Source organism: Cherax quadricarinatus, unplaced genomic scaffold (assembly GCF_038502225.1).
Source record: "Cherax quadricarinatus isolate ZL_2023a unplaced genomic scaffold, ASM3850222v1 Contig190, whole genome shotgun sequence".
Lineage (NCBI taxonomy): Eukaryota > Metazoa > Arthropoda > Malacostraca > Decapoda > Parastacidae > Cherax > Cherax quadricarinatus.
This window is the reverse complement of record NW_027195216.1, coordinates 32,501-45,220: the sequence shown is the minus strand read 5'-3', so window position 1 is coordinate 45,220 and position 12,720 is coordinate 32,501. Positions and strand designations below refer to the sequence as shown.

Below are 12,720 nucleotides of genomic sequence, written 5' to 3'. Positions count from 1 at the left end.
CGCACACTGCTCCCAGCACTGAACGACCCACACATCTCCCAGCACTGAACGACGCACACCGCTCCCAGCACTGAACGACCCACACCTCTCCCAGCACTGAACGACGCACACCGCTCCCAGCACTGAACGACCCACACCGCTCCCAGCACTGAACGACGCACACCTCTCCCAGCACTGAACGACCCATACCTCTCCCAGCATTGAACGACCCACACCTCTCCCAGCACTGAACGACCCACACTGCTCCCAGCACTGAACGACCCACACCGCTCCCAGCACTGAACGACCAACACTGCTCCCAGCAATGAACGACCCACACTGCTCCCAGCACTGAACGACCCACACCGCTCCCAGCACTAAACGACCCACACTGCTCCCAGCACTGAACAACCCACACCGCTCCCAGCACTGAACGACCCACACTGCTCCCAGCACTGAACGACCCACACCTCTCCCAGCACTGAACGACCCACACTGCTCCCAGCACTGAACAACCCACACCGCTCCCAGCACTGAACGACCCACACTGCTCCCAGCACTGAACGCCCCACACTGCTCCCAGCACTGAACGACCACACTGCTCCCAGCACTGAACGACCCACACCGCTCCCAGCACTGAACGACCCACACCGCTCCCAGCACTGAACGACCCACACTGCTCCCAGCACTGAACGACCCACACCGCTCCCAGCACTGAACTAACCACACTGCTCCCAGCACTGAACGACCCACACTGCTCCCAGCACTGAACGACCCACACTGCTCCCAGCACTGAACGACCCACACCGCTCCCAGCACTGAACTAACCACACTGCTCCCAGCACTGAACGACCCACACCGCTCCCAGCACTGAACGACCCACACTGCTCCCAGCACTGAACGACCCACACCGCTCCCAGCACTGAACGACCCACACCGCTCCCAGCACTGAACGACTCACACCGCTCCCAGCACTGAACTAACCACACTGCTCCCAGCACTGAACGACCCACACCGTTCCCAGCACTGAACGACCCACACCGCTCCCAGCACTGAACGACCCACACTGCTCCCAGCACTGAACGACCCACACCGGTCCCAGCACTGAACGACCCACACCACCCAGCACTGAACGACCCACACCTCTCCCAGCACTGAACGACCCACACCGCTCCCAGCACTGAACGACCCACACCGCTCCCAGCACTGAACGACCCACACCACCCAGCACTGAACGACCCACACCTCTCCCAGCACTGAACGACCCACACCGCTCCCAGCACTGAACGACCCACACCGCTCCCAGAACTGAACGACGCACACCTCTCCCAGCACTGAACGACCCATACCTCTCCCAGCACTGAACGACCCACACCTGTCAAAGCACTGAACGACCCACACCGCTCCCAGAAATGAACGACGCACACCGCTCCCAGCATTGAACGACGCACACTGCTCCCAGCACTGAACGACCCACACCGCTCCCAGCACTGAACGACGCACACCACCCAGCACTGAACGACCCACACCTCTCCCAGCACTGAACGACCCACACCGCTCCCAGCACTGAACGACCCACACCGCTCCCAGAACTGAACGACGCACACCTCTCCCAGCACTGAACGACCCATACCTCTCCCAGCACTGAACGACCCACACCTGTCAAAGCACTGAACGACCCACACCGCTCCCAGCACTGAACAACCCACACTGCTCCCAGCACTGAACGACCCACACCGCTCCCAGCACTGAACGACCCACACTGCTCCCAGCACTGAACGACCCACACTGCTCCCAGCACTGAACGACCCACACCGCTCTCAGCACTGAACGACCCACACCGCTCCCAGCACTGAACGACCCACACCGCTCCCAGCACTGAACGACCCACACTGCTCCCAGCACTGAACGACCCACACCGCTCCCAGCACTGAACGACCCACACTGCTCCCAGCACTGAACGACCCACACCGCTCCCAGCACTGAACGACCCACACTGCTCCCAGCACTGAACGACCCACACCGCTCCCAGCACTGAACGACCCACACTGCTCCCAGCACCGAACGACCCACACCGCTCCCAGCACTGAACGACGCACACCTCTCCCAGCACTGAACGACGCATACCTCTCCCAGCACTGAACGACCCACACCGCTCCCAGCACTGAACGACCCACACTGCTCCCAGCACTGAACGACCCACACCGCTCCCAGCACTGAACGACCCACACTGCTCCCAGCACTGAACGACGCACACCTCTCCCAGCACTGAACGACCCACACCTCTCCCAGCACTGAACGACCCACACCGCTCCCAGCACTGAACGACCCACACTGCTCCCAGCACTGAACGACCCACACCGCTCCCAGCACTGAACGACCCACACTGCTCCCAGCACTGAACGACCCACACCGCTCCCAGCACTGAACGACCCACACTGCTCCCAGCACTGAACGACCCACACCGCTCCCAGCACTGAACGACCCACACTGCTCCCAGCACTGAACGACCCACACCGCTCCCAGCACTGAACGACGCATACCTCTCCCAGCACTGAACGACGCACACCTCTCCCAGCACTGAAGGACGCATACCTCTCCCAGCACTGAACGACCCACACCGCTCCCAGCACTGAACGACCCACACCTCTACCAGCACTGAACGACCCACACTGCTCCCAGCACTGAACGGCGCACACCGCTCCCAGCACTGAACGACCAGCACTCAACGACGCACTCCCCTCCCAGCACTGAACGACGCACACCGCTCCCAGCACTGAACGACCCACACCGCTCCCAGCACTGAACGACCCACACCGCTCCCAGCACTGAACGACCCACACTGCTCCCAGCACTGAACGACCCACACTGAACGACTCTCCCAGCACTGAACGACCCACCTGCTCCCAGCACTGAACGACCCACACCGCTCCCAGCACTGAACGACCCACACGGCTCCCAGCACTGAACTACCCACACCGCTCCCAGCACTGAACGACCCACACTGCTCCCAGCACTGAACGACCCACACCGCTCCCAATGCACTCGACCCACACGGCTCCCAGCACTGAACGACCCACACCGCTCCCAGCACTGAACTACCCACACTGCTCCCAGCACTGAACACTGAACGACCCGCACTGCTCCCAGCACTGAACGACCCACAGCTGAACGACCCACACCGCTCCCAGCTCCCAGCACTGAACGACCCACACCTGCTCCCAGCACTGAACGACCCACACTGCTCCCAGCACTGAACGACCCACACTCCCAACACTGCTCTCCCAGCACTGAACGACCCACACTGCTCCCAGCACTGAACGACCCACACTGCTCCCAGCACTGAACGACCCACACTGCTCCCAGCACTGAACGACCCACACCTCCCCCAGCACTGAACGACCCACACTGCTCCCAGCACTGAACGACCCACACCGCTTCCAGCACTGAACGACGCATACCTGAACGACCCACACCGATCCCAGCACTGAACGACCCACACTGCTCCCACACTGAACGCTCCCAGCACTGAACGACCCACACTGCTCCCAGCACTGAACGACCCACACTGCTCCCAGCACTGAACGACCCACACTGCTCCCAGCACTGAACGACCCACACTGCTCCCAGCACTGAACGACCCACACTGCTCCCAGCACTGAACGACCCACACTGCTCCCAGCACTGAACGACCCACACTGCTCCCAGCACTGAACGACCCACACCTCCCCCAGCACTGAACGACCCACACCTCTCCCAGCACTGAACGACGCACACCGCTCCCAGCACTGAACGACCCACACCTCTCCCAGCACTGAACGACGCACACCGCTCCCAGCACTGAACGACCCACACTGCTCCCAGCACTGAACGACTCACACTGAACGCTCTGCTCAGCACTGAACGACCCACACCTCCCCCAGCACTGAACGACCCACACTGCTCCCAGCACTGAACGACGCACACCTCTACCAGCACTGAACGACCCACACTGCTCCCAGCACTGAACGGCGCACACTGCTCCCAGCACTGAACGACTCATACTGCTCCCAGCACTGAACGACCCACACATCTCCCAGCACTGAACGACCCACACTGCTCACAGCACTGAACGACCCACACCGCTCCCAGCACTGAACGACCCACACATCTCCCAGCACTGAACAACCCACACCACTCCCAGCACTGAACGGCCCACAGCACTGAACGACCCACACTGCTCCCAGCACTGAACGACCTCACCGCTCCCAGCACTGAACGACCCACACCTCTCCCAGCACTGAACGACCCACACCTCTCCCAGCACTGAACGACCCACACCTCTCCCAGCACTGAACGACCCACACCGCTCCCAGCACTGAACGACCCACACCTCTCCCAGCACTGAACGACCCACACCGCTCCCAGCACTGAACGACGCACACCTCTCCCAGCACTAAACGGCCCACACTGCTCCCAGCACTGAACAACCCACACCTCTCCCAGCACTGAACGACGCACACCGCTCCCAGCACTGAACGACCCACACCTCTCCCAGCACTGAACGACCCACACCGCTCCCAGCACTGAACGACCCACACCGCTCCCAGCACTGAACGACCCACACCTCTCCCAGCACTGAACGACGCACACCGCTCCCAGCACTGAACGACCCACACCGCTCCCAGCACTGAACGACCCACACCGCTATCAGCACTGAACGACCGACACTGCTCCCAGCACTGAACGACCCACACTGCTCCCAGCACTGAACGACCCACACTGCTCCCAGCACTGAACGACCCACACCGCTCCCAGCACTGAACGACCCACACCGCTCCCAGCACTGAACGACCCACACCGCTCCCAGCACTGAACGACCCACACCGCTCCCAGCACTGAACGACCCACACCGCTCCCAGCACTGAACGACCCACACCGCTCCCAGCACTGAACCCCACACTGCACACTGAACGACCCACACCTCTCCCAGCACTGAACGACCCACACTGCTCCCAGCACTGAACGACCCACACCTCTCCCAGCACTGAACGACCCACACCTCTCCCAGCACTGAACGACCCACACTGCTCCCAGCACTGAACGACCCACACTGCTCCCAGCACTGAACGACCCACACCGCTCCCAGCACTGAACGACCCACACTGCTCCCAGCACTGAACGACCCACACTGCTCCCAGCACTGAACGACCCACACCTCTCCCAGCACTGAACGACCCACACCGCTCCCAGCACTGAACGACCCACACTGCTCCCAGCACTGAACGACCCACACTGCTCCCAGCACTGAACGACCCACACCGCTCCCAGCACTGAACGACCCACACCGCTCCCAGCACTGAACGACCCACACTGTTCCCAGCACTGAATGACCCACACTGCTCCCAGCACTGAACGACCCACACCGCTCCCAGCACTGAACGACCCACACTGTTCCCAGCACTGAATGACCCACACTGCTCCCAGCACTGAACGACCCACACCGCTCCCAGCACTGAACGACCCACACTGCTCCCAGCACTGAACGACCCACACCTCTCCCAGCACTGAACGACCCACACCGCTCCCAGCACTGAACGACCCACACTGCTCCCAGCACTGAACGACCCACACCGCTCCCAGCACTGAACGACCCACACCGCTCCCACCACTGAACGACCCACACTGCTCCCAGCACTGAACGACCCACACTGCTCCCACCACTGAACGACCCACACTGCTCCCAGCACTGAACGACCCACACCGCTCCCAGCAGTGAACGACCCACACAGCTCCCAGCACTGAACGACCCACACTGCTCCCAGCACTGAACGACCCACACTGCTCCCAGCACTGAATGACCTCACCGCTCCCAGCACTGAACGACCCACACCGCTCCCAGCACTGAACGACCCACACCGCTCCCAGCACTGAACGACCCACACCGCTCTCAGCACTGAACGACCCACACCGCTCCCAGCTCTGAACGATCCCACACCGCTCCCAGCACTGAATGACGCACACCTCTCCTAGCACTGAACGACCCACACCACTCCCAGCTCTGAACGACCCACACCTCTCCCAGCACTGGACGACCCACACCGCTCCCAGCACTGAACGACGCACACCTTTCCCAGCACTGAACGACGCACACCGCTCCCAGCAGTGAACGACCCACACCGCTCCCAGCACTGAACGACCGACACCTCTCCCAGCACTGAACGACCCACACTGCTCCCAGCACTGAACGACCCACACTGCTCCCAGCACTGAACGACCCACACTGCTCCCAGCACTGAACGACCCACACCTCTCCCTGCACTGAACGACCCACACCTCTCCCAGCACTGAACGACCCACACCTCTCCCAGCACTGAACGACCCAAACTGCTCCCAGCACTGAACGACCCACACTGCTCCCAGCACTGAACGACCCACACCTCTCCCTGCACTGAACGATCCACACCTCTCCCTGCACTGAACGACCCATACCTCTCCCAGCACTGAACGACCCACACCACCCAGCACTGAACGACCCACACCTCTCCCAGCACTGAACGATCCACACCTCTCCCAGCACTGAACGATCCACACCTCTCCCAGCACTGAACGACCCACACCTCTCCCTGCACTGAACGACCCACACCTCTCCCAGCACTGAACGACCCACACCTCTCCCAGCACTGAACGACCCACACCGCTTTAACATTTCATGAACTACAAGACTGTCTCGCTGAAACACTGAACAAGTGGAGTTTCTGAAGCACCTGTGTGATGGATGTGTAATTTCCATTCGTTTATCCCATTTCAAAATGTCTCTCTGTACCTTTTGTCTCGTCCAGGACTGAGGGGACTGATTACCTCATCTTTTGTCTCGTCCAGGACTGAGGGGACTGATTACCTCATCTTTTGTCTCGTCCAGGACTGAGGGGACTGATTACCTCATCTTTTGTCTCGTCCAGGACTGAGGGAACTGATTACCTCATCTTTTGTCTCGTCCAGGACTGAGGGGACTGATTACCTCATCTTTTGTCTCGTCCAGGACTGAGGGGACTGATTACCTCATCTTTTGTCTCGTCCAGGACTGAGGGGACTGATTACCTCATCTTTTGTCTCGTCCAGGACTGAGGGGACTGATTAACTCATCTTTTGTCTCGTCCAGGACTGAGGGAACTGATTACCTCATCTTTTGTCTCGTCCAGGACTGAGGGGACTGATTACCTCATCTTTTGTCTCGTCCAGGACTGAGGGGACTGATTACCTCATCTTTTGTCTCGTCCAGGACTGAGGGGACTGATTACCTCATCTTTTGTCTCGTCCAGGATTGAGGGGACTGATTACCTCATCTTTTGTCTCGTCCAGGACTGAGGGGACTGATTACCTCATCTTTTGTCTCGTCCAGGACTGAGGGGACTGATTACCTCATCTTTTGTCTCGTCCAGGACTGAGGGGACTGATTACCTCATCTTTTGTCTCGTCCAGGACTGAGGGGACTGATTACCTCATCTTTTGGCTCGTCCAGGACTGAGGGGACTTATTACCTCTTCTTTTATCTCGTCCAGGACTGAGGGGACTGATTACCTCATCTTTTGTCTCGTCCAGGACTGAGGGGACTGATTACCTCATCTTTAGTCTCGTCCAGGACTGAGGGGACTGATTACCTCATCTTTTGTCTCGTCCAGGACTGAGGGGACTGATTACCTCATCTTTTGTCTGGTCCAGGACTTAGGGGACTGATTACCTCATCTTTTGTCTCGTCCAGGACTGAGGGGACTGATTACCTCATCTTTTGTCTCGTCCAGGACTGAGAGGACTGATTACCTCATCTTTTGTCTCGTCCAGGACTGAGGGGACTGATTACCTCATCTTTTTTCTCGTCCAGGACTGAGGGGACTGATTACCTCATCTTTTGTCTCGTCCAGGACTGAGGGGACTGATTACCTCATCTTTTGTCTCGTCCAGGACTAAGGGGACTGATTACCTCATCTTTTGTCTCGTCCAGGACTGAGGGGACTGATTACCTCATCTTTTGTCTCGTCCAGGACTGAGGGGACTGATTACCTCATCTTTTGTCTCGTCCAGGACTGAGGGGACTGATTACCTCATCTTTTGTATATAGTTCAATTGTCTTCCAATTATTTCCTTGATATTGGGCATGTCTAATTTCCATCATTATTTTTCATGTAGTGACCATATCACCTCTTGTTGTGTGTTCTTCCAGGATGAGACAGGAAGTTCAAGCAGTTTCTTAGAGTTGGCTGATCATCTCAGTCATTATACTAGTCACCTAAATTATTACACTAATGGTACACAAAACTGACAGGTTTAGTGAACAAGACGTACTGTATTTACCACACTTGAAAACTTTGTTTTTTTGAGACGTTTCACCAACCAGTGGTTTCATCAGTCAAATGTAGAGAATTATTACTGGAGACGGTGAAAGACGTGGAAAAATTGTTTAAGGTGATCAGTCCCTAAGTCTTGAGTTATTTATTTGAGTTTTCTCAAGTTTTTTGGTGTTTTGGTTAGGAGAGGGTTGTATACTGGCGCTGTATATTCGTGTTCTAGGGAGATTTTTGTTTAGCTATCTGTGGGTCTTGTTTGTGAGTCTTGCATGTGGGAGGGTGTGAGGTGGACCTGCTTTGTTTGGGCCAGTAGACTTGCTGCAGTGCACCTTCCTTCTCAAATGAATATGACAACCTGTCTGTTTCCTCTTTCAGTTTCATTCTGTTTTTTCCTTCTCGTTATCCTCACCAAGTTGGCATAACTCACTAGCAGAGACATGTTGGGTGACACACATGTTTGAACCCTTGTACTGGGTGTCACACAAGTGAGAACCCATGTACTGGGTGTCACATAAGTTTGAACCCTTGTACTGGGTGTCACACAAGTGAGAACCCATGTACTGGGTGTCACATAAGTTTGAACCCTTGTACTGGGTGTCACACAATTGAGAACCCTTGTACTGGGTGTCACATAAGTTTGAACCCTTGTACTGGGTGTCACACAATTGAGAACCCTTGTACTGGGTGTCACATAAGTTTGAACCCTTGTACTGGGTGTCACACAATTGAGAACCCTTGTACTGGGTGTCACATAAGTTTGAACCCTTGTACTGGGTGTCACATAAGTTTGAACCCTTGTACTGGGTGTCACACAAGTGAGAACCCTTGTACTGGGTGTCACATAAGTTTGTACTGGGTGTCACATAAGTTTGAACCCTTGTACTGGGTGTCACACAAGTGAGAACCCTTGTACTGGGTGTCACATAAGTTTGAACCCTTGTACTGGGTGTCACACAATTGAGAACCCTTGTACTGGGTGTCACATAAGTTTGAACCCTTGTACTGGGTGTCACACAAGTGAGAACCCTTGTACTGGGTGTCACACAAGTGAGAACCCTTGTACTGGGTGTCACATAAGTTTGAACCCTTGTACTGGGTGTCACACAAGTCAGAACCCTTGTACTGGGTGTCACACAAGTGAGAACCCTTGTACTGGGTGTCACATAAGTTTGAACCCTTATACTGGGTGTCACACAAGTGAGAACCCTTGTACTGGGTGTCACACAAGTGAGAACCCATGTACTGGGTGTCACATAAGTTTAAACCCTTGTACTGGGTGTCACACAAGTGAGAACCCTTGTACTGGGTGTCACACAAGTGAGAACCCTTGTACTGGGTGTCACATAAGTTTGAACCCTTGTACTGGGTGTCACACAAGTCAGAACCCTTGTACTGGGTGTCACACAAGTGAGAACCCTTGTACTGGGTGTCACATAAGTTTGAACCCTTGTACTGGGTGTCACACAAGTGAAACCCTTGTACTGGGTGTCACACAAGTGAGAACCATTGTACTGGGTGTCACATAAGTTTAAACCCTTGTACTGGGTGTCACATAAGTTTGAACCCTTGTACTGGGTGTCACACAAGTGAGAACCCTTGTACTGGGTGTCACACAAGTGAGAACCCTTGTACTGGGTGTCACACAAGTGAGAACCCTTGTACTGGGTGTCACACAAGTGAGAACCCTTGTACTGGGTGTCACACAAGTTTGAACCCTTGTACTGGGTGTCACACAAGTGAGAACCCTTGTACTGGGTGTCACACAAGTTTGAACCCTTGTACTGGGTGTCACACAAGTGAGAACCCTTGTACTGGGTGTCACACAAGTGAGAACCCTTGTACTGGGTGTCACACAAGTTTGAACCCTTGTACTGGGTGTCACACATGTTTGAACCCTTGTACTGGGTGTCACACAAGTGAGAACCCTTGTACTGGGTGTCACACATGTTTGAACCCTTGTACTGGGTGTCACACAAGAGAAAACCCTTGTACTGGGTGTCACACAAGTTTGAACCCTTGTACTGGGTGTCACACATGTTTGAACCCTTGTACTGGGTGTCACACAAGTGAGAACCCTTGTACTGGGTGTCACATATGTTTGAACCCTTGTACTGGGTGTCACACAAGTGAGAACCCTTGTACTGGGTGTCACACATGTTTGAACCCTTGTACTGGGTGTCACACAAGTTTGAACCCTTGTACTGGGTGTCACACATGTTTGAACCCTTGTACTGGGTGTCACACAAGTTTGAACCCTTGTACTGGGTGTCACACATGTTTGAACCCTTGTACTGGGTGTCACACAAGTTTGAACCCTTGTACTGGGTGTCACACATGTTTGAACCCTTGTACTGGGTGTCACACATGTTTGAACCCTTGTACTGGGTGTCACACAAGTTTGAACCCTTGTACTGGGTGTCACACATGTTTGAACCCTTGTACTGGGTGTCACACAAGTTTGAACCCTTGTACTGGGTGTCACACATGTTTGAACCCTTGTACTGGGTGTCACACAAGTGAGAACCCTTGTACTGGGTGTCACACATGTTTGAACCCTTGTACTGGGTGTCACACAAGTGAGAACCCTTGTACTGGGTGTCACACAAGTGAGAACCCTTGTACTGGGTGTCACACAAGTGAGAACCCTTGTACTGGGTGTCACACATGTTTGAACCCTTGTACTGGGTGTCACACAAGTGAGAACCCTTGTACTGGGTATAGTACATGAAGGGTGTACAATACTGACAAACTGAAGAATTAAACACACGTGCAACACCTGGGTATGCTTATCTGTAGACGTTTCGCCAGTCAGTGGCTGGGGAAACGTCTACAAATATAATATGAAGACTATATATAAATGATAAAGCAATGAGTTCCTCACGGATCCATATACCGTCCCAGACTTGTGACACACTGTAACACTGCACGAGACGTTCTCCAGGCATCAGCAGAATCAAATCGAAAAATTGGAGGCAGTAAAACAACAGTTTAGTCAGCCTCAGGAAGGTTCCTCTTTGGGTTTACTCAATAAAATCGTAATATTTCTTGGCATGGATTTGACTTTCTGTAACCAGTTGGGTTTCTCTTCTACCAATATAGATCAGTCTCTTCTACCAATGTTCAGTGTGCTTTTTCCCTCTAATGTTGTTACACACACGCACACACACACATGTATATATGTATGTGTAATATATATATATATATATATATATATATATATATATATATATATATATATATATATATATATATATATATATATATATATATATATATATATACTAGGGATCCCAGGGCAGCTAGTTTTCTGTTCCAGCGGCTCAGTGCAGCTGTTCAAAGGGGTAATGCATGCTGCATTTTGGGCACACGCCCCAGCTCTGAGGAGCTGGATGAGATTTTCGCCTTATAATCGGTGATACACACGTAACAACATGTACCGTATATGCCACCTTTATATCAACAATGTATCTCTTAAATCTTCTGTGCCAAATTATGTAATAAAATATTCCTATTGGTAAAAAAAAATACTTTAAAAGATGGGGTGGTAGGGGAAGTGGAATATTCAAATGGCTTCAGGAAGAAATCCAAATATTCTTCCTTGAAGCCTTTTTATCCACTTCTCCGAGGCTATGAGTCCCACAATTTACACCAGAGGTGGACCCCATTCTACATATATATATATATATATATATATATATATATATATATATATATATATATATATATATATATCTATATATATATATATATATATATATATATATATATATATATATATATATATATATATATACTGGCTACTTCACTCTTTTCTCTTAGTGTCATTTGTAAATGGTCCACCAAGTTGGGCCGACAGGTGGTTGTAAGCTCCTCTCTCCATGTGCGAGTTATTTGTGTCTACGAAAGTAGCTACATAATTCCTATTTATATAACCTCCTAAGTGAAAGCTATTTAATCATCAGTTTAGCTTTTTTTTTTTTTTGGAAACTGTGAAAATGAGCATTCTGAGCCTTTATAAATACTAAGAAAATCTAAAATGTCTGAACATTAAAAGTATATATATATATTTATATATATATATATATATATATATATATATATATATATATATATATATATATATATATATATATATATATATATATATATATATATATATATATATATATATATATATATATATGGGTGTGTGTTTATATATAATCTATATTTATATATACATCGTCATTCTCGTTACAAACGCTCCAAAATTATTGGGGTTTTTCCTCTCCTGTGTTTACTTACAATAAGGATCAAATTATTCTTTCACTTGCTTTACTGGTTGTTTTTATTTAGTTTGGGGTCTGTTTTTGTTATATATTCCCTTGGTGTGTGTGTGTGTGTGTGTGTGTGTGTGTGTGTCTTTGTTTTAGTGTGT

The 12,720-nt window shown here is 52.5% G+C and overlaps 1 protein-coding gene across 1 annotated transcript in view; it reads left to right on the top strand.

Moving 5' to 3' along the window:
- Positions 1-12,720, top strand: part of LOC128690467 (carbonic anhydrase-related protein 10) — a gene marked incomplete at its 3' end in the record, with an annotated part of 210,013 nt that overhangs the window by 186,953 nt on the left and 10,340 nt on the right. The window lies entirely within an intron of this gene.